The 24,163-nt window shown below is 53.6% G+C and overlaps 4 non-coding genes and 2 pseudogenes across 4 annotated transcripts; all 6 read right to left on the bottom strand.

The window, feature by feature from the left end:
• Nucleotides 1-560: 560 nt before the first annotated feature.
• Nucleotides 561-740, bottom strand: LOC132810055 (U2 spliceosomal RNA; annotated as a pseudogene).
• A 7,292-nt stretch (nt 741-8,032) lies between these two features.
• LOC132810050 (U2 spliceosomal RNA) lies at nt 8,033-8,224 on the bottom strand. The gene has a single exon (XR_009642667.1). It is a non-coding gene; the product is annotated as a U2 spliceosomal RNA (small nuclear RNA).
• Nucleotides 8,225-10,049: 1,825 nt separating this feature from the next.
• On the bottom strand, nt 10,050-10,234 carry LOC132810056 (U2 spliceosomal RNA). Its single transcript, XR_009642670.1, has one exon. It is a non-coding gene; the product is annotated as a U2 spliceosomal RNA (small nuclear RNA).
• A 7,123-nt stretch (nt 10,235-17,357) lies between these two features.
• On the bottom strand, nt 17,358-17,549 carry LOC132810049 (U2 spliceosomal RNA). Its single transcript, XR_009642666.1, has one exon. It is a non-coding gene; the product is annotated as a U2 spliceosomal RNA (small nuclear RNA).
• Nucleotides 17,550-19,377: 1,828 nt separating this feature from the next.
• On the bottom strand, nt 19,378-19,569 carry LOC132810048 (U2 spliceosomal RNA). The gene has a single exon (XR_009642665.1). It is a non-coding gene; the product is annotated as a U2 spliceosomal RNA (small nuclear RNA).
• A 1,821-nt stretch (nt 19,570-21,390) lies between these two features.
• Nucleotides 21,391-21,569, bottom strand: LOC132810054 (U2 spliceosomal RNA; annotated as a pseudogene).
• Nucleotides 21,570-24,163: the final 2,594 nt, after the last annotated feature.

Raw genomic sequence — 24,163 nt, 5'->3', positions numbered from 1 at the left:
AAATATTAGGATAAATTTGTTGCCTCGGGGGTGGGGGGGGAGGCGGGGGGGTTGGGAAGGGGCTGTGGGGGCTGATCTGATAGCCATTTGACATTGGCTGAGTCATGGGATCCCACAACCTGATTTGACTGTGTTAAAAATCCCACAACACCAGGTTTCAGCCCAACGGGGTTCTTTGAAATTACAGCAGTCACCCCACCCCCCGCCACCGCCGTACCATCGGTGGGATACGTTCCAAGAACGACCGCAGAAGCCCAAAACGGCAGACAAGGGCAAATCCATTCATTTAAATTGGCAAGTTACCTTCCTGGCAGGCCCCTGGTTCCAGAATGTTCCCTGTAGCACGTTGGGGTTACCCCTGTCCTGGCTTTCTGCGTGCTGCACCTTCATCAGGTAACTGCAGAGCAGGTTCATAAGACAGAAAACCCGTAACAAAAGACGATAGTTTCCTGCAACTGAAAAGACAATAGATGCAACAATCACTGACTGCCATCAACACGGCAAACTAGCAAAGGCAAGAGATTCACATTGCATTCACCTGCTTTTGAACTTGGGTAAGCGTTGGGTGCACCATTCCTGGAAACACTGCAATACCAGGCTGATACATGGAGAGGACAGAGCAAGCCCTTAAGCCATCTCCCTGCTCCAAAAATCCATTTAATACAAACACTCCCACCTTCGGGAGATATCAGCGATTAAACTGATAAGAACAGAATTTTTTTTTTTTTATTTCAAAATATACTTTATTCGTAAATATTCATAAATAATTTGATACACTGTACATTGGGTAATGCCATACATATGTTCACATTAACATACACAGTTTAGAATTTTCCTTTTTATATGCAAGTCTGTGCATTTCTCACTCCTATGCCCTTATATTGGGCTGAGGCGTCAGCAGAGCCCAAATGACTGCATGGGCCCCCTGATCTTCTTTAGACAGGCAGATGTTAAACGGTGGTCTTTCCCCACCGCGCCTTGGCGGCAGCTGCCCCAAGCTTCAGCGCGTCCCTCAACACGTAGTCTTGGACCTTGGAATGTGCCAGTCTGCAACACTCAGTCGGGGTCAACTCCTTCAGCTGGAAGATCAACAGGTTTCGGACCACCCAGAGAGCGTCCTTCACCGAGTTGATGATCCTCCAGGCGCAGTTGATATTCGTCTCGGTGTGCGTCCCGGGGAACAGGCCGTAGAGCACGGAGTCCCGTGTCACGGCGCTGCTCGGGACGAACCTCGACAAATACCACTGCATTCCTCTCCAGACTTCCTCTGCATAGGCACATTCCAGAAGGAGGTGTGTGACAGTCTCGTCCCCCCCGCAGCCACTTCGAGGGCAGCGTGCGGTGCGGCAGAGAGTCCGGGCGTGCATAAACGATCTCACGGGTAGAGCCCTTCTCACCACCAGCCAAGCCATGTCTTGGTGCTTGTTAGAAAGTTCTGGCGATGAGGCATTCTGCCAAATTGCTTTGACAGTCTGCTCAGGGAACCACTCAACAGGATCCGCCCTCTCCTTTTCCCGAAGGGTCTCAAGGACACTACGTGCTGACCACTTCCTGATGGACTTGTGGTCAAAGGTGTTTTTCTTCAGAAATTTCTCCACGAAGGACAGGTGGTACGGAACGGTCCAACTACTCGGAGCGTTCCGCGGCAGCGAGGCCAGGCCCATCCTTCGCAACACCGGGGACAGGTAGAACCTCAGTACGTAGTGACACTTGGTGTTTGCGTACCGGGGATCCACGCACAGCTTGATGCAGCCACACACAAAGGTGGCCATCAGGGCGAGGGTGGCATTGGGAGTGTTTTTTCCCCCATTGCACCGGTCTTTGTACATGGTGTCTCTTCGGACCCGGTCCATCTTTGATCTCCACATGAAGTGGAAGATGGCCCGGGTGACTGCGGCAGCACAGGTTCTGGGGATAGGCCAGGCCTGTGCCACATACAACAATACTGAGAGTACCTCGCACCTGATGACCAGGTTTTTCCCCGCGATGGAGAGCGACCGTTGCTCCCATCTGCCTAGTTTCTGTCTCATCTTCCTGATCCGCTCCTCCCAGGTCTTGGCGCACGCCCCAGCACCCCCGAACCAAATACCCAGCACCTTCAGGTGGCCAGTCCTGACGGTGAAGGGGATATAGGATTGGTCGGTCCAGTTCCCGAAGAGCATGGCCTCGCTCTTCCCTCGGTTTACCTTGGCCCCCGAGGCCCGCTCGAACTGGTCGCAGATGCACAGGAGTCTGTGCACGGACAGCGGATCCGAGCAGAAAACGGCGACGTCATCCATGTACAGGGAGGCCTTAACCTGTAGGCCCCCGCTGCCAGGAATAGTCACCCCTCTCAGGCTCGCATCCTTCCTGATGGATTCGGCAAATGGCTCTATGCAACATACAAACAAGGCAGGAGAGAGTGGGCAGCCCTGCCTGACTCCAGATCTTACAGGGAAGCTATCTGATTCCCACCCATTGATTGAGACTGCACTGACAATGTTGGTGTAGAGCAGTCTGATCCAATTGCAGATTCCCTCCCCAAAGCCCATTTTGGAGAGGACATCCCTCATATATGTATGCGATATCCTGTCAAAGGCTTTCTCCTGGTCCAGGCTGATGAGGCAGGTGTCCACCCCCCTGTCCTGCACGTAGGCGATCGTATCCCTGAGGAGTGCGAGGCTCTCAGAGATCTTCCTGCCCGGTACAGCACAGGTTTGGTCGGGGTGGATCACCGTTCCCAGAGCAGACCTGACCCGGTTTGCGATGACCTTTGACAAGATTTTGTAGTCTGTGTTTAGCAGTGAGATCGGTCTCCAATTTCTAATTTCATCCCTCTCCCCCTTCCGCTTATAGATGAGGGTGATGATGCCTTTCCTCATGGATTCACTCATGGTACCTGCCCGAAGCATACTGACATACACCTCCAGCAGGTCCCGGCCAATCAAGTCCCAAAGAGCGGAATAGATCTCGACCGGTAAGCCGTCGCTTCCGGGAGTTTTATTCTTTTCGAAGGACTCGAGGGCCCTGGTCAGCTCATCCAGAGATAGCGGCTGGTCCAGCCTCTCTCGCGTTCCGTCCTCTAGGACCTCCGTGATAGAGGACAGGAACGACTGTGAGGCCGTGCTGTCGGTTGGCTTCGCGTCATACAGGCTGGCATAGAAGGATTTACTGATCCTCATGACGTCAGCCTGAGATGACGTTACCGAGCCATCTTCTTCCTTCAGGCTGCTGAGCACGGAGCTCTCTTTGTGCACCTTCTGGAAGAAGAAACGTGAGCACGTCTCGTCCTGCTCTACCGAGCGGACCCTGGACCGGAAGATTATCTTGGAGGCCTCCGAGGCAAAGAGCGAGGCTTGCTGGCCCTTCACCTCCTTGAGGTCCTCCGTGACATCGACCCCCAACGTCTGCAGCAGGAGCAGGTTCTGCATACTTTCCTGGAGCTGGGACAGTTTTCCCCGCCTCTCTCTCGCCTCCTGAACACCTTTGAGGATGAAGAATCTCTTGATGTTCCCTTTTACTGTTTCCCACCAGTCTGCTGGAGACTCAAAGAGACACTTCGCGGTTCTCCAACCTGCGTAATCCCTCTTGAGCTCCTTGATGTTTCCCGGGGTCAACAGCTTAGTGTTCAGTTTCCACGTTCCCTTGCCCGTCCGCTGCTCGTCCTGTAGGTGACAGTCGGCCAGTAGGAGGCAGTGGTCAGAGAAGAACACCGGCTTGACGTCGGTGGTTCTGACCGAGAACGTTCGGGACACAAACAGGTAATCTATCCTTGAGCGGATAGACCCGTCTGCCCGTGACCATGTGTATCTACGCTGCGCTCCATCTGCAGGGGTGCTGAAGACGTCGTGCAGCTTGGCATCTTTGACCGTTTCCATCAGGGCTCTGGACGTAGCGTCCAGTTTACTGTCCCCCCCGCCGGATCGTCCATCTGCATCAATGATGCAGTTGAAGTCTCCGGCCAGAATGACCGGCCTGGACGTAGCCAGCAGCAGTGGAAGCTGTTGCAGGACGGCCAACCGTTCACTCTTATCCGCTGGGGCGTACACGTTGATTAGTCTTACGGGAGCGTTTCTGTATTTAACATCCACGACGAGGAGGCGCCCGCCCACCACCTCCTTAACCTCGGAGATAGTGAAGTTACCTCCCCGCAAAAGGATCCCTAGGCCTGAGGAGCGGTTATCGTTGCCCCCCGACCACACTGACGGCCCATGGGCCCACAAGCTCGACCACCTCCTGTAACTGCTGAGGTGGGGTATCCCGCACTCCTGCAGAAACAGGACGTCGGCTTTGACGCTGGCCAGGGAGGCCAGTGTTGAAACGCATCGCGTAGCCGATTTGATGCTACGCACGTTGATGCTAGCAATTTTCAACCCCATTTTAACAGTTTACAGGTTTACCGGTGTCCGTTTGCTGCTGGTCCTGCCCTTCTGGGGTAGCTGCGTGCATCCCTGTGGTGGCGGCAAACTGTTGGACCTTCGCAGGGCTGAGGTAACTGTCCAGCTCCGCGCTGGAGCCATTACCCCACTCTGTTGTCTTCGTGTCGGGCCCGTGGTCCGCACTGACCAGTTCTCCGTCTGACAGCAGGGCTGTCATAGGACCGCTGCTCCCAGATACCTGGAGCTGTGGGCCGGTGAGTACCTCCTGGTTCTCACCGGGTAGGGGGAGGCCATTACCCGTCCCCTCAGAGGGATCGTCCTTTCCTTCCTGGGCGGTGCTGCCCTCCTTTCTCCTCACAACGCTCTGCCTCTTCCTCTGATGACGACCCTTCTTGCGCCCATCCTCACCATCGGAAGAGCTGCATGCGTCTTCGCCTTGTAGGTGTCGCTTTCCCCTTCGCTGGGTGGCTTTGGGGCCCCCAAGAGGTTTCCTCTTCCTGTTTTTTACTGTGATCCAGTCCTCTGCATCCTTTGATTCCTCCTCTTCCATTTCCTCTGACTGCATTGACGGAGCTTGGATCGGCTGCTGCACCTCCCCGCTGTCTGCCGTCTGCTCCGCTACTGCCTGCTCTTCCTTCTGGGTGCCTCCAGGCACCGTTTCCACGCTATTTTCATTTGCCTTCCTCGCCTTTGTTGGTCCGCGGCTCGTATTCGTGTTGCTACCTCCGGCCATCTGTGCGTAGGTAGCGGCTCCTCGTCTTGGGCAGGCCTTGTACATGTGGCCCGCCTCTCCGCACAGGTTACAGTTCTTGGCCTCCTTACAATCCTTGGTCAGGTGGCCTTCCTGCTTGCAATTTCGGCATACGGTCACCTTGCAGTCGGCCGCCATGTGGCCTGACCTCCCGCAGGTTCGGCACACCTTCGGCTGCCCTGCGTACGTCAGGTAGCCTCTGCTCCCTCCAATTGCGAAGCTGGAGGGTGGGTGGAGGATGTTCCCGCTGCCATCGACCCTCAGGGTTACCTTGACCTGTCTTTTACTTGTCCAGATCCCGAAAGGATCAACGACATCAGTGCTTTCTCCTTCAACCTGGACATACCTCTTCAAGAAGGTGAGAACATCTGCCGCTGGGACGTAGGGGTTGTACATTTGGATTGTAACAACCCGACTTCTCTGCGCAGGAAGCACACACAACGGGACCGCCGACAAGATGGAGAACAGAGGTTCCCCTTCCTTCTCCTTGAAGACCTTCAGGAGCTGCTCACAATGCTTCACGCTCCTGAAGGTCACGTCGAAGTAGCCTGCTCCAGGGAAATCCTGCAGGCAGTACACGTCCGCTGCTGCAAACCCACAGCACTCCAGCAAAACCTTCTTCACAAACACCGTCCGATCGACCGGTGTGTGCTCCTCCACCTTCTTCACAGTCACCCTGACTGTGTTGCGAATGCCCTGGCCAGGGCTGCGAGCGGCTGCTGAGGCCATAGCTCTGAGGTTGGCTGATACCTGAATTGGCGTTAGGCCGAAGCCAGCATAAAGATCCACCAAGAGCAGGTCAGCACAACCAAACGATCCTCCAGCGGCCAATCACGATCCAGCGATGGTCTCCAGCAGCTCCAACGACTCGCAACACGAACCCCTTGGTTTTTCTCCCGCCAGCGCACTTCTGCAGCGTCAAACCTGCAGCTCTCGAGCAGAATCTCTTCCTCTGGACCTCAGGAACTACACATATTCCAAGAATCTTCAGATAATGACCAGGAACAAACCATACAAAAGGCGAAAGATTTATACTCTCTGAAGAGAAACCAGAACAGAAACTACACATATTCCAAGCCAAAAGGCCGAGAAGCGATAGCACATTAATACTCCAACGGTGGAGGTCATATTTGCCGACTATCCTTTCCATCAGTTTGATGATATTCAAAGTTCCTTTATTCCCTTACCGTCTACCTTCCTTCCAAGATATCCAACCAGACCGGAAGATCACTCTGCAGCAGTCGCTGTGCTTTCCCCGTGCTTTTCTGTCCATCTGTTACGTAGCCGCGTAGGTCGCGCTGACGACCAATCAGATGGCACGGGCCGGAGCCACCGCACGTCAGGTCGACTGCAGAGAGGTTTCTCCCGGTGATCGGGGACAGCGGCGGCGGCAGGGTCATTCATTCCCCCGGCAGGGTCATTCATTCCCCCGGCATCTACAAGATTCACCAGAATTCCTCAGGCAGCACCTTGCAAACCCATGGCCAACGCAGCCTCGAAGGATGACGGCAGCAGATCCACAGGAACACCACCATTCGCAAGTTCTCCCCCCTCCCCACCCCCCGAGACACTCGCTGTCCTGAATTGCAAATATGTCTTTGTTCCTCCGGTGTTACCGGGTCAAAATCGGGAATCCCCGCCCAAACAGCATCGCGGGGCTACCGACAGCACTTGGACTGCAGCGGTTCGAGAGAGCAGCTCACCACCAGGCTGATCTCGGCATGGGCGAGAAATGTTGGCCTTGACGGAAAGATCCTATTCATTGCCTCCCCTTGTGTTGGTGTAGCTTGCCCATAAATGCCAATCATCGTTTCCCTCACGTACAGGATTCGCTCCTCGGCATTCCGCATCAATCCGAAAAGTTGCGAAAAGCGAATTACGTCCGTGCACCCTTTCTTTATCGTCCACTCTCAATATCCTCTCTACTTGTATCCGACTCTCTGGAGAATGGGGAGGGAGCTGATCTCCCCGTGTAAACATGTCACGCTGCAAGCGCGCCTCATCACCACCAGCAGCTCGATTCGACATCTCCGTTCACATTGCTGCAGATCGCTGACAACATTATAATCCGACCCAGTTGACAAACTGACAACTGTTTCGCTACTTGCACCGCAAATGATGACAAATCGTTCCAAATCGTACGGGTGGCACAGTGGATCAGTGGTTAGTACGGCTGCCTGGTGGCACCAGGGAGCTGAAGCCAGTTCCAGCCTTGGGCGATCGTCTGCGTGAATAATCTTTACGTACAGACGTAGCTACTAAAGCAGGTCGCTTCCGTACAGTAGTTTGCGAAGAAACAAACAGAGATGGGGGTTTCACTCTATTCAGGAAACAGACCAAAGACATTTCTTTCTTGTTCAAGAAAATATTAGGATAAATTTGTTGCCTCGGGGGTGGGGGGGGAGGCGGGGGGGTTGGGAAGGGGCTGTGGGGGCTGATCTGATAGCCATTTGACATTGGCTGAGTCATGGGATCCCACAACCTGATTTGACTGTGTTAAAAATCCCACAACACCAGGTTTCAGGCCAACGGGGTTCTTTGAAATTACAGCAGTCACCCCACCCCCCGCCACCGCCGTACCATCGGTGGGATACGTTCCAAGAACGACCGCAGAAGCCCAAAACGGCAGACAAGGGCAAATCCATTCATTTAAATTGGCAAGTTACCTTCCTGGCAGGCCCCTGGTTCCAGAATGTTCCCTGTAGCACGTTGGGATTACCCCTGTCCTGGCTTTCTGCGTGCTGCACCTTCATCAGGTAACTGCAGAGCAGGTTCATAAGACAGAAAACCCGTAACAAAAGACGATAGTTTCCTGCAACTGAAAAGACAATAGATGCAACAATCACTGACTGCCATCAACACGGCAAACTAGCAAAGGCAAGAGATTCACATTGCATTCACCTGCTTTTGAACTTGGGTAAGCGTTGGGTGCACCATTCCTGGAAACACTGCAATACCAGGCTGATACATGGAGAGGACAGAGCAAGCCCTTAAGCCATCTCCCTGCTCCAAAAATCCATTTAATACAAACACTCCCACCTTCGGGAGATATCAGCGATTAAACTGATAAGAACAGAAACTACACATATTCCAAGCCAAAAGGCCGAGAAGCGATAGCACATTAATACTCCAACGGTGGAGGTCATATTTGCCGACTATCCTTTCCATCAGTTTGATGATATTCAAAGTTCCTTTATTCCCTTACCGTCTACCTTCCTTCCAAGATATCCAACCAGACCGGAAGATCACTCTGCAGCAGTCGCTGTGCTTTCCCCGTGCTTTTCTCTCCATCTGTTACGTAGCCGCGTAGGTCGCGCTGACGACCAATCAGATGGCACGGGCCGGAGCCACCGCACGTCAGGTCGACTGCAGAGAGGTTTCTCCCGGTGATCGGGGACAGCGGCGGCGGCAGGGTCATTCATTCCCCCGGCAGGGTCATTCATTCCCCCGGCATCTACAAGATTCACCAGAATTCCTCAGGCAGCACCTTGCAAACCCATGGCCAACGCAGCCTCGAAGGATGACGGCAGCAGATCCACGGGAACACCACCATTCGCAAGTTCTCCACCCTCCCCCCCCCCGAGACACTCGCTGTCCTGAATTGAAAATATGTCTTTGTTCCTCCGGTGTTACCGGGTCAAAATCGGGAATCCCCGCCCAAACAGCATCGCGGGGCTACCGACAGCACTTGGACTGCAGCGGTTCGAGAGAGCAGCTCACCACCAGGCTGATCTCGGCATGGGCGAGAAATGTTGGCCTTGACGGAAAGATCCTATTCATTGCCTCCCCTTGTGTTGGTGTAGCTTGCCCATAAATGCCAATCATCGTTTCCCTCACGTACAGGATTCGCTCCTCGGCATTCCGCATCAATCCGAAAAGTTGCGAAAAGCGAATTACGTCCGTGCACCCTTTCTTTATCGTCCACTCTCAATATCCTCTCTACTTGTATCCGACTCTCTGGAGAATGGGGAGGGAGCTGATCTCCCCGTGTAAACATGTCACGCTGCAAGCGCGCCTCATCACCACCAGCAGCTCGATTCGACATCTCCGTTCACATTGCTGCAGATCGCTGACAACATTATAATCCGACCCAGTTGACAAACTGACAACTGTTTCGCTACTTGCACCGCAAATGATGACAAATCGTTCCAAATCGTACGGGTGGCACAGTGGATCAGTGGTTAGTACGGCTGCCTGGTGGCACCAGGGAGCTGAAGCCAGTTCCAGCCTTGGGCGATCGTCTGCGTGAATAATCTTTACGTACAGACGTAGCTACTAAAGCAGGTCGCTTCCGTACAGTAGTTTGCGAAGAAACAAACAGAGATGGGGGTTTCACTCTATTCAGGAAACAGACCAAAGACATTTCTTTCTTGTTCAAGAAAATATTAGGATAAATTTGTTGCCTCGGGGGTGGGGGGGGAGGCGGGGGGGTTGGGAAGGGGCTGTGGGGGCTGATCTGATAGCCATTTGACATTGGCTGAGTCATGGGATCCCACAACCTGATTTGACTGTGTTAAAAATCCCACAACACCAGGTTTCAGGCCAACGGGGTTCTTTGAAATTACAGCAGTCACCCCACCCCCCGCCACCGCCGTACCATCGGTGGGATACGTTCCAAGAACGACCGCAGAAGCCCAAAACGGCAGACAAGGGCAAATCCATTCATTTAAATTGGCAAGTTACCTTCCTGGCAGGCCCCTGGTTCCAGAATGTTCCCTGTAGCACGTTGGGGTTACCCCTGTCCTGGCTTTCTGCGTGCTGCACCTTCATCAGGTAACTGCAGAGCAGGTTCATAAGACAGAAAACCCGTAACAAAAGACGATAGTTTCCTGCAACTGAAAAGACAATAGATGCAACAATCACTGACTGCCATCAACACGGCAAACTAGCAAAGGCAAGAGATTCACATTGCATTCACCTGCTTTTGAACTTGGGTAAGCGTTGGGTGCACCATTCCTGGAAACACTGCAATACCAGGCTGATACATGGAGAGGACAGAGCAAGCCCTTAAGCCATCTCCCTGCTCCAAAAATCCATTTAATACAAACACTCCCACCTTCGGGAGATATCAGCGATTAAACTGATAAGAACAGAATTTTTTTTTTTTTTTTTTATTTCAAAATATACTTTATTCGTAAATATTCATAAATAATTTGATACACTGTACATTGGGTAATGCCATACATATGTTCACATTAACATACACAGTTTAGAATTTTCCTTTTTATATGCAAGTCTGTGCATTTCTCACTCCTATGCCCTTATATTGGGCTGAGGCGTCAGCAGAGCCCAAATGACTGCATGGGCCCCCTGATCTTCTTTAGACAGGCAGATGTTAAACGGTGGTCTTTCCCCACCGCGCCTTGGCGGCAGCTGCCCCAAGCTTCAGCGCGTCCCTCAACACGTAGTCTTGGACCTTGGAATGTGCCAGTCTGCAACACTCAGTCGGGGTCAACTCCTTCAGCTGGAAGATCAACAGGTTTCGGACCACCCAGAGAGCGTCCTTCACCGAGTTGATGATCCTCCAGGCGCAGTTGATATTCGTCTCGGTGTGCGTCCCGGGGAACAGGCCGTAGAGCACGGAGTCCCGTGTCACGGCGCTGCTCGGGACGAACCTCGACAAATACCACTGCATTCCTCTCCAGACTTCCTCTGCATAGGCACATTCCAGAAGGAGGTGTGTGACAGTCTCGTCCCCCCCGCAGCCACTTCGAGGGCAGCGTGCGGTGCGGCAGAGAGTCCGGGCGTGCATAAACGATCTCACGGGTAGAGCCCTTCTCACCACCAGCCAAGCCATGTCTTGGTGCTTGTTAGAAAGTTCTGGCGATGAGGCATTCTGCCAAATTGCTTTGACAGTCTGCTCAGGGAACCACTCAACAGGATCCGCCCTCTCCTTTTCCCGAAGGGTCTCAAGGACACTACGTGCTGACCACTTCCTGATGGACTTGTGGTCAAAGGTGTTTTTCTTCAGAAATTTCTCCACGAAGGACAGGTGGTACGGAACGGTCCAACTACTCGGAGCGTTCCGCGGCAGCGAGGCCAGGCCCATCCTTCGCAACACCGGGGACAGGTAGAACCTCAGTACGTAGTGACACTTGGTGTTTGCGTACCGGGGATCCACGCACAGCTTGATGCAGCCACACACAAAGGTGGCCATCAGGGCGAGGGTGGCATTGGGCGTGTTTTTTCCCCCATTGCACCGGTCTTTGTACATGGTGTCTCTTCGGACCCGGTCCATCTTTGATCTCCACATGAAGTGGAAGATGGCCCGGGTGACTGCGGCAGCACAGGTTCTGGGGATAGGCCAGGCCTGTGCCACATACAACAATACTGAGAGTACCTCGCACCTGATGACCAGGTTTTTCCCCGCGATGGAGAGCGACCGTTGCTCCCATCTGCCTAGTTTCTGTCTCATCTTCCTGATCCGCTCCTCCCAGGTCTTGGCGCACGCCCCAGCACCCCCGAACCAAATACCCAGCACCTTCAGGTGGCCAGTCCTGACGGTGAAGGGGATATAGGATTGGTCGGTCCAGTTCCCGAAGAGCATGGCCTCGCTCTTCCCTCGGTTTACCTTGGCCCCCGAGGCCCGCTCGAACTGGTCGCAGATGCACAGGAGTCTGTGCACGGACAGCGGATCCGAGCAGAAAACGGCGACGTCATCCATGTACAGGGAGGCCTTAACCTGTAGGCCCCCGCTGCCAGGAATAGTCACCCCTCTCAGGCTCGCATCCTTCCTGATGGATTCGGCAAATGGCTCTATGCAACATACAAACAAGGCAGGAGAGAGTGGGCAGCCCTGCCTGACTCCAGATCTTACAGGGAAGCTATCTGATTCCCACCCATTGATTGAGACTGCACTGACAATGTTGGTGTAGAGCAGTCTGATCCAATTGCAGATTCCCTCTCCAAAGCCCATTTTGGAGAGGACATCCCTCATATATGTATGCGATATCCTGTCAAAGGCTTTCTCCTGGTCCAGGCTGATGAGGCAGGTGTCCACCCCCCTGTCCTGCACGTAGGCGATCGTATCCCTGAGGAGTGCGAGGCTCTCAGAGATCTTCCTGCCCGGTACAGCACAGGTTTGGTCGGGGTGGATCACCGTTCCCAGAGCAGACCTGACCCGGTTTGCGATGACCTTTGACAAGATTTTGTAGTCTGTGTTTAGCAGTGAGATCGGTCTCCAATTTCTAATTTCATCCCTCTCCCCCTTCCGCTTATAGATGAGGGTGATGATGCCTTTCCTCATGGATTCACTCATGGTACCTGCCCGAAGCATACTGACATACACCTCCAGCAGGTCCCGGCCAATCAAGTCCCAAAGAGCGGAATAGATCTCGACCGGTAAGCCGTCGCTTCCGGGAGTTTTATTCTTTTCGAAGGACTCGAGGGCCCTGGTCAGCTCATCCAGAGATAGCGGCTGGTCCAGCCTCTCTCGCGTTCCGTCCTCTAGGACCTCCGTGATAGAGGACAGGAACGACTGTGAGGCCGTGCTGTCGGTTGGCTTCGCGTCATACAGGCTGGCATAGAAGGATTTACTGATCCTCATGACGTCAGCCTGAGATGACGTTACCGAGCCATCTTCTTCCTTCAGGCTGCTGAGCATGGAGCTCTCTTTGTGCACCTTCTGGAAGAAGAAACGTGAGCACGTCTCGTCCTGCTCTACCGAGCGGACCCTGGACCGGAAGATTATCTTGGAGGCCTCCGAGGCAAAGAGCGAGGCTTGCTGGCCCTTCACCTCCTTGAGGTCCTCCGTGACATCGACCCCCAACGTCTGCAGCAGGAGCAGGTTCTGCATACTTTCCTGGAGCTGGGACAGTTTTCCCCGCCTCTCTCTCGCCTCCTGAACACCTTTGAGGATGAAGAATCTCTTGATGTTCCCTTTTACTGTTTCCCACCAGTCTGCTGGAGACTCAAAGAGACACTTCGCGGTTCTCCAACCTGCGTAATCCCTCTTGAGCTCCTCGATGTTTCCCGGGGTCAACAGCTTAGTGTTCAGTTTCCACGTTCCCTTGCCCGTCCGCTGCTCGTCCTGTAGGTGACAGTCGGCCAGTAGGAGGCAGTGGTCAGAGAAGAACACCGGCTTGACGTCGGTGGTTCTGACCGAGAACGTTCGGGACACAAACAGGTAATCTATCCTTGAGCGGATAGACCCGTCTGCCCGTGACCATGTGTATCTACGCTGCGCTCCATCTGCAGGGGTGCTGAAGACGTCGTGCAGCTTGGCATCTTTGACCGTTTCCATCAGGGCTCTGGACGTAGCGTCCAGTTTACTGTCCCCCCCGCCGGATCGTCCATCTGCATCAATGATGCAGTTGAAGTCTCCGGCCAGAATGACCGGCCTGGACGTAGCCAGCAGCAGTGGAAGCTGTTGCAGGACGGCCAACCGTTCACTCTTATCCGCTGGGGCGTACACGTTGATTAGTCTTACGGGAGCGTTTCTGTATTTAACATCCACGACGAGGAGGCGCCCGCCCACCACCTCCTTAACCTCGGAGATAGTGAAGTTACCTCCCCGCAAAAGGATCCCTAGGCCTGAGGAGCGGTTATCGTTGCCCCCCGACCACACTGACGGCCCATGGGCCCACAAGCTCGACCACCTCCTGTAACTGCTGAGGTGGGGTATCCCGCACTCCTGCAGAAACAGGACGTCGGCTTTGACGCTGGCCAGGGAGGCCAGTGTTGAAACGCATCGCGTAGCCGATTTGATGCTACGCACGTTGATGCTAGCAATTTTCAACCCCATTTTAACAGTTTACAGGTTTACCGGTGTCCGTTTGCTGCTGGTCCTGCCCTTCTGGGGTAGCTGCGTGCATCCCTGTGGTGGCGGCAAACTGTTGGACCTTCGCAGGGCTGAGGTAACTGTCCAGCTCCGCGCTGGGGCCATTACCCCACTCTGTTGTCTTCGTGTCGGGCCCGTGGTCCGCACTGACCAGTTCTCCGTCTGACAGCAGGGCTGTCATAGGACCGCTGCTCCCAGATACCTGGAGCTGTGGGCCGGTGAGTACCTCCTGGTTCTCACTGGGTAGGGGGAGGCCATTACCCGTCCCCACAGAGGGATCGTCCTTTCCTTCCTGGGCGGTGCTGCCCTCCTTTCTCCTCACAACGCTCTGCCTCTTCCTCTGATGACGACCCTTCTTGCGCCCATCCTCACCATCAGAAGAGCTGCATGCGTCTTCGCCTTGTAGGTGTCGCTTTCCCCTTCGCTGGGTGGCTTTGGGGCCCCCAAGAGGTTTCCTCTTCCTGTTTTTTACTGTGATCCAGTCCTCTGCATCCTTTGATTCCTCCTCTTCCATTTCCTCTGACTGCATTGACGGAGCTTGGATCGGCTGCTGCACCTCCCCGCTGTCTGCCGTCTGCTCCGCTACTGCCTGCTCTTCCTTCTGGGTGCCTCCAGGCACCGTTTCCACGCTATTTTCATTTGCCTTCCTCGCCTTTGTTGGTCCGCGGCTCGTATTCGTGTTGCTACCTCCGGCCATCTGTGCGTAGGTAGCGGCTCCTCGTCTTGGGCAGGCCTTGTACATGTGGCCCGCCTCTCCGCACAGGTTACAGTTCTTGGCCTCCTTACAATCCTTGGTCAGGTGGCCTTCCTGCTTGCAATTTCGGCATACGGTCACCTTGCAGTCGGCCGCCATGTGGCCTGACCTCCCGCAGGTTCGGCACACCTTCGGCTGCCCTGCGTACGTCAGGTAGCCTCTGCTCCCTCCAATTGCGAAGCTGGAGGGTGGGTGGAGGATGTTCCCGCTGCCATCGACCCTCAGGGTTACCTTGACCTGTCTTTTACTTGTCCAGATCCCGAAAGGATCAACGACATCGGTGCTTTCTCCTTCAACCTGGACATACCTCTTCAAGAAGGTGAGAACATCTGCCGCTGGGACGTAGGGGTTGTACATTTGGATTGTAACAACCCGACTTCTCTGCGCAGGAAGCACACACAACGGGACCGCCGACAAGATGGAGAACAGAGGTTCCCCTTCCTTCTCCTTGAAGACCTTCAGGAGCTGCTCACAATGCTTCACGCTCCTGAAGGTCACGTCGAAGTAGCCTGCCCCAGGGAAATCCTGCAGGCAGTACACGTCCGCTGCTGCAAACCCACAGCACTCCAGCAAAACCTTCTTCACAAACACCGTCCGATCGACCGGTGTGTGCTCCTCCACCTTCTTCACAGTCACCCTGACTGTGTTGCGAATGCCCTGGCCAGGGCGGCGAACGGCTGCTGAGGCCATGGCTCCAAGATTGGCTGGTCCCTGAATTGGCGTTAGGCCGAAGCCAGCATGAAGATCCACCAATAGCAGGTCAGCACAACCAAACTATCCTCCAACGTCCAATCACGATCCAGCGATGGTCTCTCCACTAGCTCTGATGACTCGCAACTCGACACCTGTCCTGATAAGAACAGACACTTGATCTTAGCCAAAAGGCCGAGAAGCGATAGCACATTAATACTCCAACGGTGGAGGTCATATTTGCCGACTATCCTTTCCATCAGTTTGATGATATTCAAAGTTCCTTTATTCCCTTACCGTCTACCTTCCTTCCAAGATATCCAACCAGACCGGAAGATCACTCTGCAGCAGTCGCTGTGCTTTCCCCGTGCTTTTCTCTCCATCTGTTACGTAGCCGCGTAGGTCGCGCTGACGACCAATCAGATGGCACGGGCCGGAGCCACCGCACGTCAGGTCGACTGCAGAGAGGTTTCTCCCGGTGATCGGGGACAGCGGCGGCGGCAGGGTCATTCATTCCCCCGGCAGGGTCATTCATTCCCCCGGCATCTACAAGATTCACCAGAATTCCTCAGGCAGCACCTTGCAAACCCATGGCCAACGCAGCCTCGAAGGATGACGGCAGCAGATCCACGGGAACACCACCATTCGCAAGTTCTCCCCCCCCTCCGAGACACTCGCTGTCCTGAATTGCAAATATGTCTTTGTTCCTCCGGTGTTACCGGGTCAAAATCGGGAATCCCGGCCCAAACAGCATCGCGGGGCTACCGACAGCACTTGGACTGCAGCGGCTCGAGAGAGCAGCTCACCACCAGGCTGATCTCGGCATGGGCGAGAAATGTTGGCCTTGACGGAAAGATCCTATTCATTGCCTCCCCTTGTGTTGGTGTAGCTTGCCCATAAATGCCAATCATCGTTTCCCTCACGTACAGGATTCGCTCCTCGGCATTCCGCATCAATCCGAAAAGTTGCGAAAAGCGAATTACGTCCGTGCACCCTTTCTTTATCGTCCACTCTCAATATCCTCTCTACTTGTATCCGACTCTCTGGAGAATGGGGAGGGAGCTGATCTCCCCGTGTAAACATGTCACGCTGCAAGCGCGCCTCATCACCACCAGCAGCTCGATTCGACATCTCCGTTCACATTGCTGCAGATCGCTGACAACATTATAATCCGACCCAGTTGACAAACTGACAACTGTTTCGCTACTTGCACCGCAAATGATGACAAATCGTTCCAAATCGTACGGGTGGCACAGTGGATCAGTGGTTAGTACGGCTGCCTGGTGGCACCAGGGAGCTGAAGCCAGTTCCAGCCTTGGGCGATCGTCTGCGTGAATAATCTTTACGTACAGACGTAGCTACTAAAGCAGGTCGCTTCCGTACAGTAGTTTGCGAAGAAACAAACAGAGATGGGGGTTTCACTCTATTCAGGAAACAGACCAAAGACATTTCTTTCTTGTTCAAGAAAATATTAGGATAAATTTGTTGCCTCGGGGTGGGGGGGGAGGCGGGGGGGTTGGGAAGGGGCTGTGGGGGCTGATCTGATAGCCATTTGACATTGGCTGAGTCATGGGATCCCACAACCTGATTTGACTGTGTTAAAAATCCCACAACACCAGGTTTCAGGCCAACGGGGTTCTTTGAAATTACAGCAGTCACCCCACCCCCCGCCACCGCCGTACCATCGGTGGGATACGTTCCAAGAACGACCGCAGAAGCCCAAAACGGCAGACAAGGGCAAATCCATTCATTTAAATTGGCAAGTTACCTTCCTGGCAGGCCCCTGGTTCCAGAATGTTCCCTGTAGCACGTTGGGGTTACCCCTGTCCTGGCTTTCTGCGTGCTGCACCTTCATCAGGTAACTGCAGAGCAGGTTCATAAGACAGAAAACCCGTAACAAAAGACGATAGTTTCCTGCAACTGAAAAGACAATAGATGCAACAATCACTGACTGCCATCAACACGGCAAACTAGCAAAGGCAAGAGATTCACATTGCATTCACCTGCTTTTGAACTTGGGTAAGCGTTGGGTGCACCATTCCTGGAAACACTGCAATACCAGGCTGATACATGGAGAGGACAGAGCAAGCCCTTAAGCCATCTCCCTGCTCCAAAAATCCATTTAATACAAACACTCCCACCTTCGGGAGATATCAGCGATTAAACTGATAAGAACAGAAACTACACATATTCCAAGCCAAAAGGCCGAGAAGCGATAGCACATTAATACTCCAACGGTGGAGGTCATATTTGCCGACTATCCTTTCCATCAGTTTGATGATATTCAAAGTTCCTTTATTCCCTTACCGTCTACCTTCCTTCCAAGATATCCAACCAGACCGGAAGATCACTCTGCAGCAGTCGCTGTGCTTTCCCCGTGCTTTTCTCTCCATCTGTTACGTAGCCGCGTAGGTCGCGCTGACGACCAATCAGATGGCACGGGCCGGAGCCACCGCACGTCAGGTCGACTGCAGAGAGGTTTCTCCCGGTGATCGGGGACAGCGGCGGCGGCAGGGTCATTCATTCCCCCGGCAGGGTCATTCATTCCCCCGGCATCTACAAGATTCACCAGAATTCCTCAGGCAGCACCTTGCAAACCCATGGCCAACGCAGCCTCGAAGGATGACGGCAGCAGATCCACGGGAACACCACCATTCGCAAGTTCTCCACCCTCCCCCCCCCCCCCGAGACACTCGCTGTCCTGAATTGCAAATATGTCTTTGTTCCTCCGGTGTTACCGGGTCAAAATCGGGAATCCCCGCCCAAACAGCATCGCGGGGCTACCGACAGCACTTGGACTGCAGCGGTTCGAGAGAGCAGCTCACCACCAGGCTGATCTCGGCATGGGCGAGAAATGTTGGCCTTGACGGAAAGATCCTATTCATTGCCTCCCCTTGTGTTGGTGTAGCTTGCCCATAAATGCCAATCATCGTTTCCCTCACGTACAGGATTCGCTCCTCGGCATTCCGCATCAATCCGAAAAGTTGCGAAAAGCGAATTACGTCCGTGCACCCTTTCTTTATCGTCCACTCTCAATATCCTCTCTACTTGTATCCGACTCTCTGGAGAATGGGGAGGGAGCTGATCTCCCCGTGTAAACATGTCACGCTGCAAGCGCGCCTCATCACCACCAGCAGCTCGATTCGACATCTCCGTTCACATTGCTGCAGATCGCTGACAACATTATAATCCGACCCAGTTGACAAACTGACAACTGTTTCGCTACTTGCACCGCAAATGATGACAAATCGTTCCAAATCGTACGGGTGGCACAGTGGATCAGTGGTTAGTACGGCTGCCTGGTGGCACCAGGGAGCTGAAGCCAGTTCCAGCCTTGGGCGATCGTCTGCGTGAATAATCTTTACGTACAGACGTAGCTACTAAAGCAGGTCGCTTCCGTACAGTAGTTTGCGAAGAAACAAACAGAGATGGGGGTTTCACTCTATTCAGGAAACAGACCAAAGACATTTCTTTCTTGTTCAAGAAAATATTAGGATAAATTTGTTGCCTCGGGGGTGGGGGGGGAGGCGGGGGGGTTGGGAAGGGGCTGTGGGGGCTGATCTGATAGCCATTTGACATTGGCTGAGTCATGGGATCCCACAACCTGATTTGACTGTGTTAAAAATCCCACAACACCAGGTTTCAGGCCAACGGGGTTCTTTGAAATTACAGCAGTCACCCCACCCCCCGCCACCGCCGTACCATCGGTGGGATACGTTCCAAGAACGACCGCAGAAGCCCAAAACGGCAGACAAGGGCAAATCCATTCATTTAAATTGGCAAGTTACCTTCCTGGCAGGCCCCTGGTTCCAGAATGTTCCCTGTAGCACGTTGGGGTTACCCCTGTCCTGGCTTTCTGCGTGCTGCACCTTCATCAGGTAACTGCAGAGCAGGTTCATAAGACAGAAAACCCGTAACAAAAGACGATAGTTTCCTGCAACTGAAAAGACAATAGATGCAACAATCACTGACTGCCATCAACACGGCAAACTAGCAAAGGCAAGAGATTCACATTGCATTCACCTGCTTTTGAACTTGGGTAAGCGTTGGGTGCACCATTCCTGGAAACACTGCAATACCAGGCTGATACATGGAGAGGACAGAGCAAGCCCTTAAGCCATCTCCCTGCTCCAAAAATCCATTTAATACAAACACTCCCACCTTCGGGAGATATCAGCGATTAAACTGATAAGAACAGAAACTACACATATTCCAAGCCAAAAGGCCGAGAAGCGATAGCACATTAATACTCCAACGGTGGAGGTCATATTTGCCGACTATCCTTTCCATCAGTTTGATGATATTCAAAGTTCCTTTATTCCCTTACCGTCTACCTTCCTTCCAAGATATCCAACCAGACCGGAAGATCACTCTGCAGCAGTCGCTGTGCTTTCCCCGTGCTTTTCTCTCCATCTGTTACGTAGCCGCGTAGGTCGCGCTGACGACCAATCAGATGGCACGGGCCGGAGCCACCGCACGTCAGGTCGACTGCAGAGAGGTTTCTCCCGGTGATCGGGGACAGCGGCGGCGGCAGGGTCATTCATTCCCCCGGCAGGGTCATTCATTCCCCCGGCATCTACAAGATTCACCAGAATTCCTCAGGCAGCACCTTGCAAACCCATGGCCAACGCAGCCTCGAAGGATGACGGCAGCAGATCCACGGGAACACCACCATTCGCAAGTTCTCCCCCCCCTCCGAGACACTCGCTGTCCTGAATTGCAAATATGTCTTTGTTCCTCCGGTGTTACCGGGTCAAAATCGGGAATCCCCGCCCAAACAGCATCGCGGGGCTACCGACAGCACTTGGACTGCAGCGGTTCGAGAGAGCAGCTCACCACCAGGCTGATCTCGGCATGGGCGAGAAATGTTGGCCTTGACGGAAAGATCCTATTCATTGCCTCCCCTTGTGTTGGTGTAGCTTGCCCATAAATGCCAATCATCGTTTCCCTCACGTACAGGATTCGCTCCTCGGCATTCCGCATCAATCCGAAAAGTTGCGAAAAGCGAATTACGTCCGTGCACCCTTTCTTTATCGTCCACTCTCAATATCCTCTCTACTTGTATCCGACTCTCTGTGGAGAATGGGGAGGGAGCTGATCTCCCCGTGTAAACATGTCACGCTGCAAGCGCGCCTCATCACCACCAGCAGCTCGATTCGACATCTCCGTTCACATTGCTGCAGATCGCTGACAACATTATAATCCGACCCAGTTGACAAACTGACAACTGTTTCGCTACTTGCACCGCAAATGATGACAAATCGTTCCAAATCGTACGGGTGGCACAGTGGATCAGTGGTTAGTACGGCTGCCTGGTGGCACCAGGGAGCTGAAGCCAGTTCCAGCCTTGGGCGATCGTCTGCGTGAATAATCTTTATGTACAGACGTAGCTACTAAAGCAGGTCGCTTCCGTACAGTAGTTTGCGAAGAAACAAACAGAGATGGGGGTTTCACTCTATTCAGGAAACAGACCAAAGACATTTCTTTCTTGTTCAAGAAAATATTAGGATACATTTGTTGCCTCGGGGGTGGGGGGGGAGGCGGGGGGGTTGGGAAGGGGCTGTGGGGGCTGATCTGATAGCCATTTGACATTGGCTGAGTCATGGGATCCCACAACCTGATTTGACTGTGTTAAAAATCCCACAACACCAGGTTTCAGCCCAACGGGGTTCTTTGAAATTACAGCAGTCACCCCACCCCCCGCCACCGCCGTACCATCGGTGGGATACGTTCCAAGAACGACCGCAGAAGCCCAAAACGGCAGACAAGGGCAAATCCATTCATTTAAATTGGCAAGTTACCTTCCTGGCAGGACCCTGGTTCCAGAATGTTCCCTGTAGCACGTTGGGGTTACCCCTGTCCTGGCTTTCAGCGTGCTGCACCTTCATCAGGTAACTGCAGAGCAGGTTCATAAGACAGAAAACCCGTAACAAAAGACGATAGTTTCCTGCAACTGAAAAGACAATAGATGCAACAATCACTGACTGCCATCAACACGGCAAACTAGCAAAGGCAAGAGATTCACATTGCATTCACCTGCTTTTGAACTTGGGTAAGCGTTGGGTGCACCATTCCTGGAAACACTGCAATACCAGGCTGATACATGGAGAGGACAGAGCAAGCCCTGAAGCCATCTCCCTGCTCCAAAAATCCATTTAATACAAACACTCCCACCTTCGGGAGATATCAGCGATTAAACTGATAAGAACAGAAACTTTTTTTTTATTTCAAAAATATACTTTATTCATAAAATATGCATAGAATAATTTGATACACTGTACATTAGGTAATGCCATTCATATTTCCACATTTACATACACAGCTCCGAATTATCATTATTCCATACAGATCAGTGCATCTCTCACTCATATATTGAGCTGAGGCGTCAGCAGAGCCCAAATGACTGCATGGGCCCCCTGCTTTTCTTTCGACAGGCAGATGTTAAACGGTGGTCTTTCCCCACCGCGCCTTGGCGGCAGCTGCCCCAAGCTTCAGCGCGTCCCTCAACACGTAGTCCTGGACCTTGGAATGTGCCAGTCTGCAACACTCAGTCGGGGTCAACTCCTTCAGCTGGAAGATCAACAGGTTTCGGACCGCCCAGAGAGCGTCCTTCACCGAGTTGATGATCCTCCAGGCGCAGTTGATGTTCGTCTCGGTGTGCGTCCCGGGGAACAGGCCGTAGAGCACGGAGTCCCGTGTCACGGCGCTGCTCGGGACGAACCTCGACAAATACCACTGCATTCCTCTCCAGACTTCCTCTGCATAGGCACATTCCAGAAGGAGGTGTGTGACAGTCTCGTCCCCCCCGCAGCCGCTTCGAGGGCAGCGTGCGGTGCGGCTGAGAGTCCGGGCGTGCATAAACGATCTCACAGGTAGAGCCCTTCTCACCACCAGCCAAGCCATGTCTTGGTGCTTGTTGGAAAGTTCTGGCGATGAGGCATTCTGCCAAATTGCTTTGACAGTCTGCTCAGGGAACCACTCAACAGGATCCGCCCTCTCCTTTTCCCGAAGGGTCTCGAGGACGCTACGTGCTGACCACTTCCTGATGGACTTGTGGTCAAAGGTGTTTTTCTTCAGAAATTTCTCCACGAAGGACAGGTGGTACGGAACGGTCCAACTACTCGGAGCGTTCCGCGGCAGCGAGGCCAGGCCCATCCTTCGCAACACCGGGGACAGGTAGAACCTCAGTACGTAGTGACACTTGGTGTTTGCGTACCGGGGATCCACACACAGCTTGATGCAGCCACACACAAAGGTGGCCATCAGGGTGAGGGTGGCATTGGGTGTATTTTTTCCCCCGTTGCCCAGATCTTTGTACAGTGACTCCCTTCGGACCCGGTCCATCTTTGAACTCCATATGAACTGGAAGATGGCCCGGGCGACTGCAGCGGCGCAGGTTCTGGGAATAGGCCAGACCTGTGCCACGTACAACAGCAATGACAGTGCCTCACACCTGATGACCAGGCTTTTTCCCGTGATGGAGAGCAACCGTAGCCTCCATCTGCCCAGTTTCTGCCTCACTTTACTGATACGCTCCTCCCAAGACTTGGCGCACGCCCCAGCCCCTCCGAACCAAATACCCAGCACCTTCAGGTGGGCGGTCCTGACGGTGAAGGGGATCGAGGATTGGTCGGCCCAGTTCCCGAAGAGCATGGCCTCGCTCTTGCCTCGGTTTACCTTGGCCCCCGAGGCCCGTTCGAACTGGTCACAAATGCACATGAGTCTGCGCACGGACAGCGGATCCGAGCAGAAAACGGCGACGTCATCCATGTACAGGGAGGCCTTAACCTGCTGGCCCCCGCTGCCCGGAATAGTCACCCCTCTCAGGCTCGCATCCTTCCTGATGGACTCGGCAAATGGCTCTATGCAGCACACAAACAAGGCTGGAGAGAGAGGGCAGCCCTGCCTGACTCCAGATCTGACTGGGAAGCTATCTGATTCCCACCCATTGATTGAGACTGCACTTACGATGTTGGTGTAGAGCAGTCTGATCCAATTGCAGATTCCCTCCCCAAAGCCCATTTTGGAGAGAACATCTCTCATATACATGTGTGATATCCTGTCAAAGGCTTTCTCCTGGTCCAGGCTGATCAGGCAGGCGTCCAACCCTCTGTCCTGCACGTAGGCGATCGTATCCCTGAGGAGTGCGAGACTCTCAGCGATCTTCCTGCCTGGCACAGCACAGGTTTGGTCAGGGTGAATCACCGACCCCAGAGCAGACCTGACCCGGTTGGCAATTACCTTTGACAGGATTTTGTAATCTGCATTCAACAGTGTGATCAGTCTCCAATTTTTTGAGTTCCTCGCTCTCCCCCTTCCGCTTATAGATGAGGGTGATGATGCCTTTCCTCATGGATTCGCTCATGGTACCTGCCCGAAGCATACTGACATACACCTCCAGCAGGTCCTGGCCAATCAAGTCCCACAGAGCGGAATAGAGCTCGACCGGTAAGCCATCGCTTCCGGGAGTTTTATTCTTTTCGAAGGACTCGAGGGCCTTGGTCAGCTCGTCCAGAGATAGCGGCTGGTCCAGCCTCTCGCGTGTTCTGTCGTCTAAGACCTCCGTGATAGACGACAGGAACGACTGGGAGGCCGCGCTGTCGGTCGGCTTCGCGTCATACAGACTGGCATAGAAGGATTTACTGATCCTCATGACGTCAGCCTGAGATGACGTTGTCGAGCCGTCTTCTTCCTTCAGGCTGCTGAGCACAGAGCTCTCTTTGTGCACCTTCTGGAAGAAGAAACGTGAGCACGTCTCGTCCTGCTCCACCGAGCGGACCCTGGACCGGAAGATTATCTTGGAGGCCTCTGAGGCAAAGAGCGAGGCTTGC

Source organism: Hemiscyllium ocellatum, unplaced genomic scaffold (assembly GCF_020745735.1).
Source record: "Hemiscyllium ocellatum isolate sHemOce1 unplaced genomic scaffold, sHemOce1.pat.X.cur. scaffold_1507_pat_ctg1, whole genome shotgun sequence".
NCBI lineage: Eukaryota > Metazoa > Chordata > Chondrichthyes > Orectolobiformes > Hemiscylliidae > Hemiscyllium > Hemiscyllium ocellatum.
The sequence above is the reverse complement of the archived record's forward strand: the minus strand, read 5'-3'. Positions and strand labels throughout refer to the sequence as shown.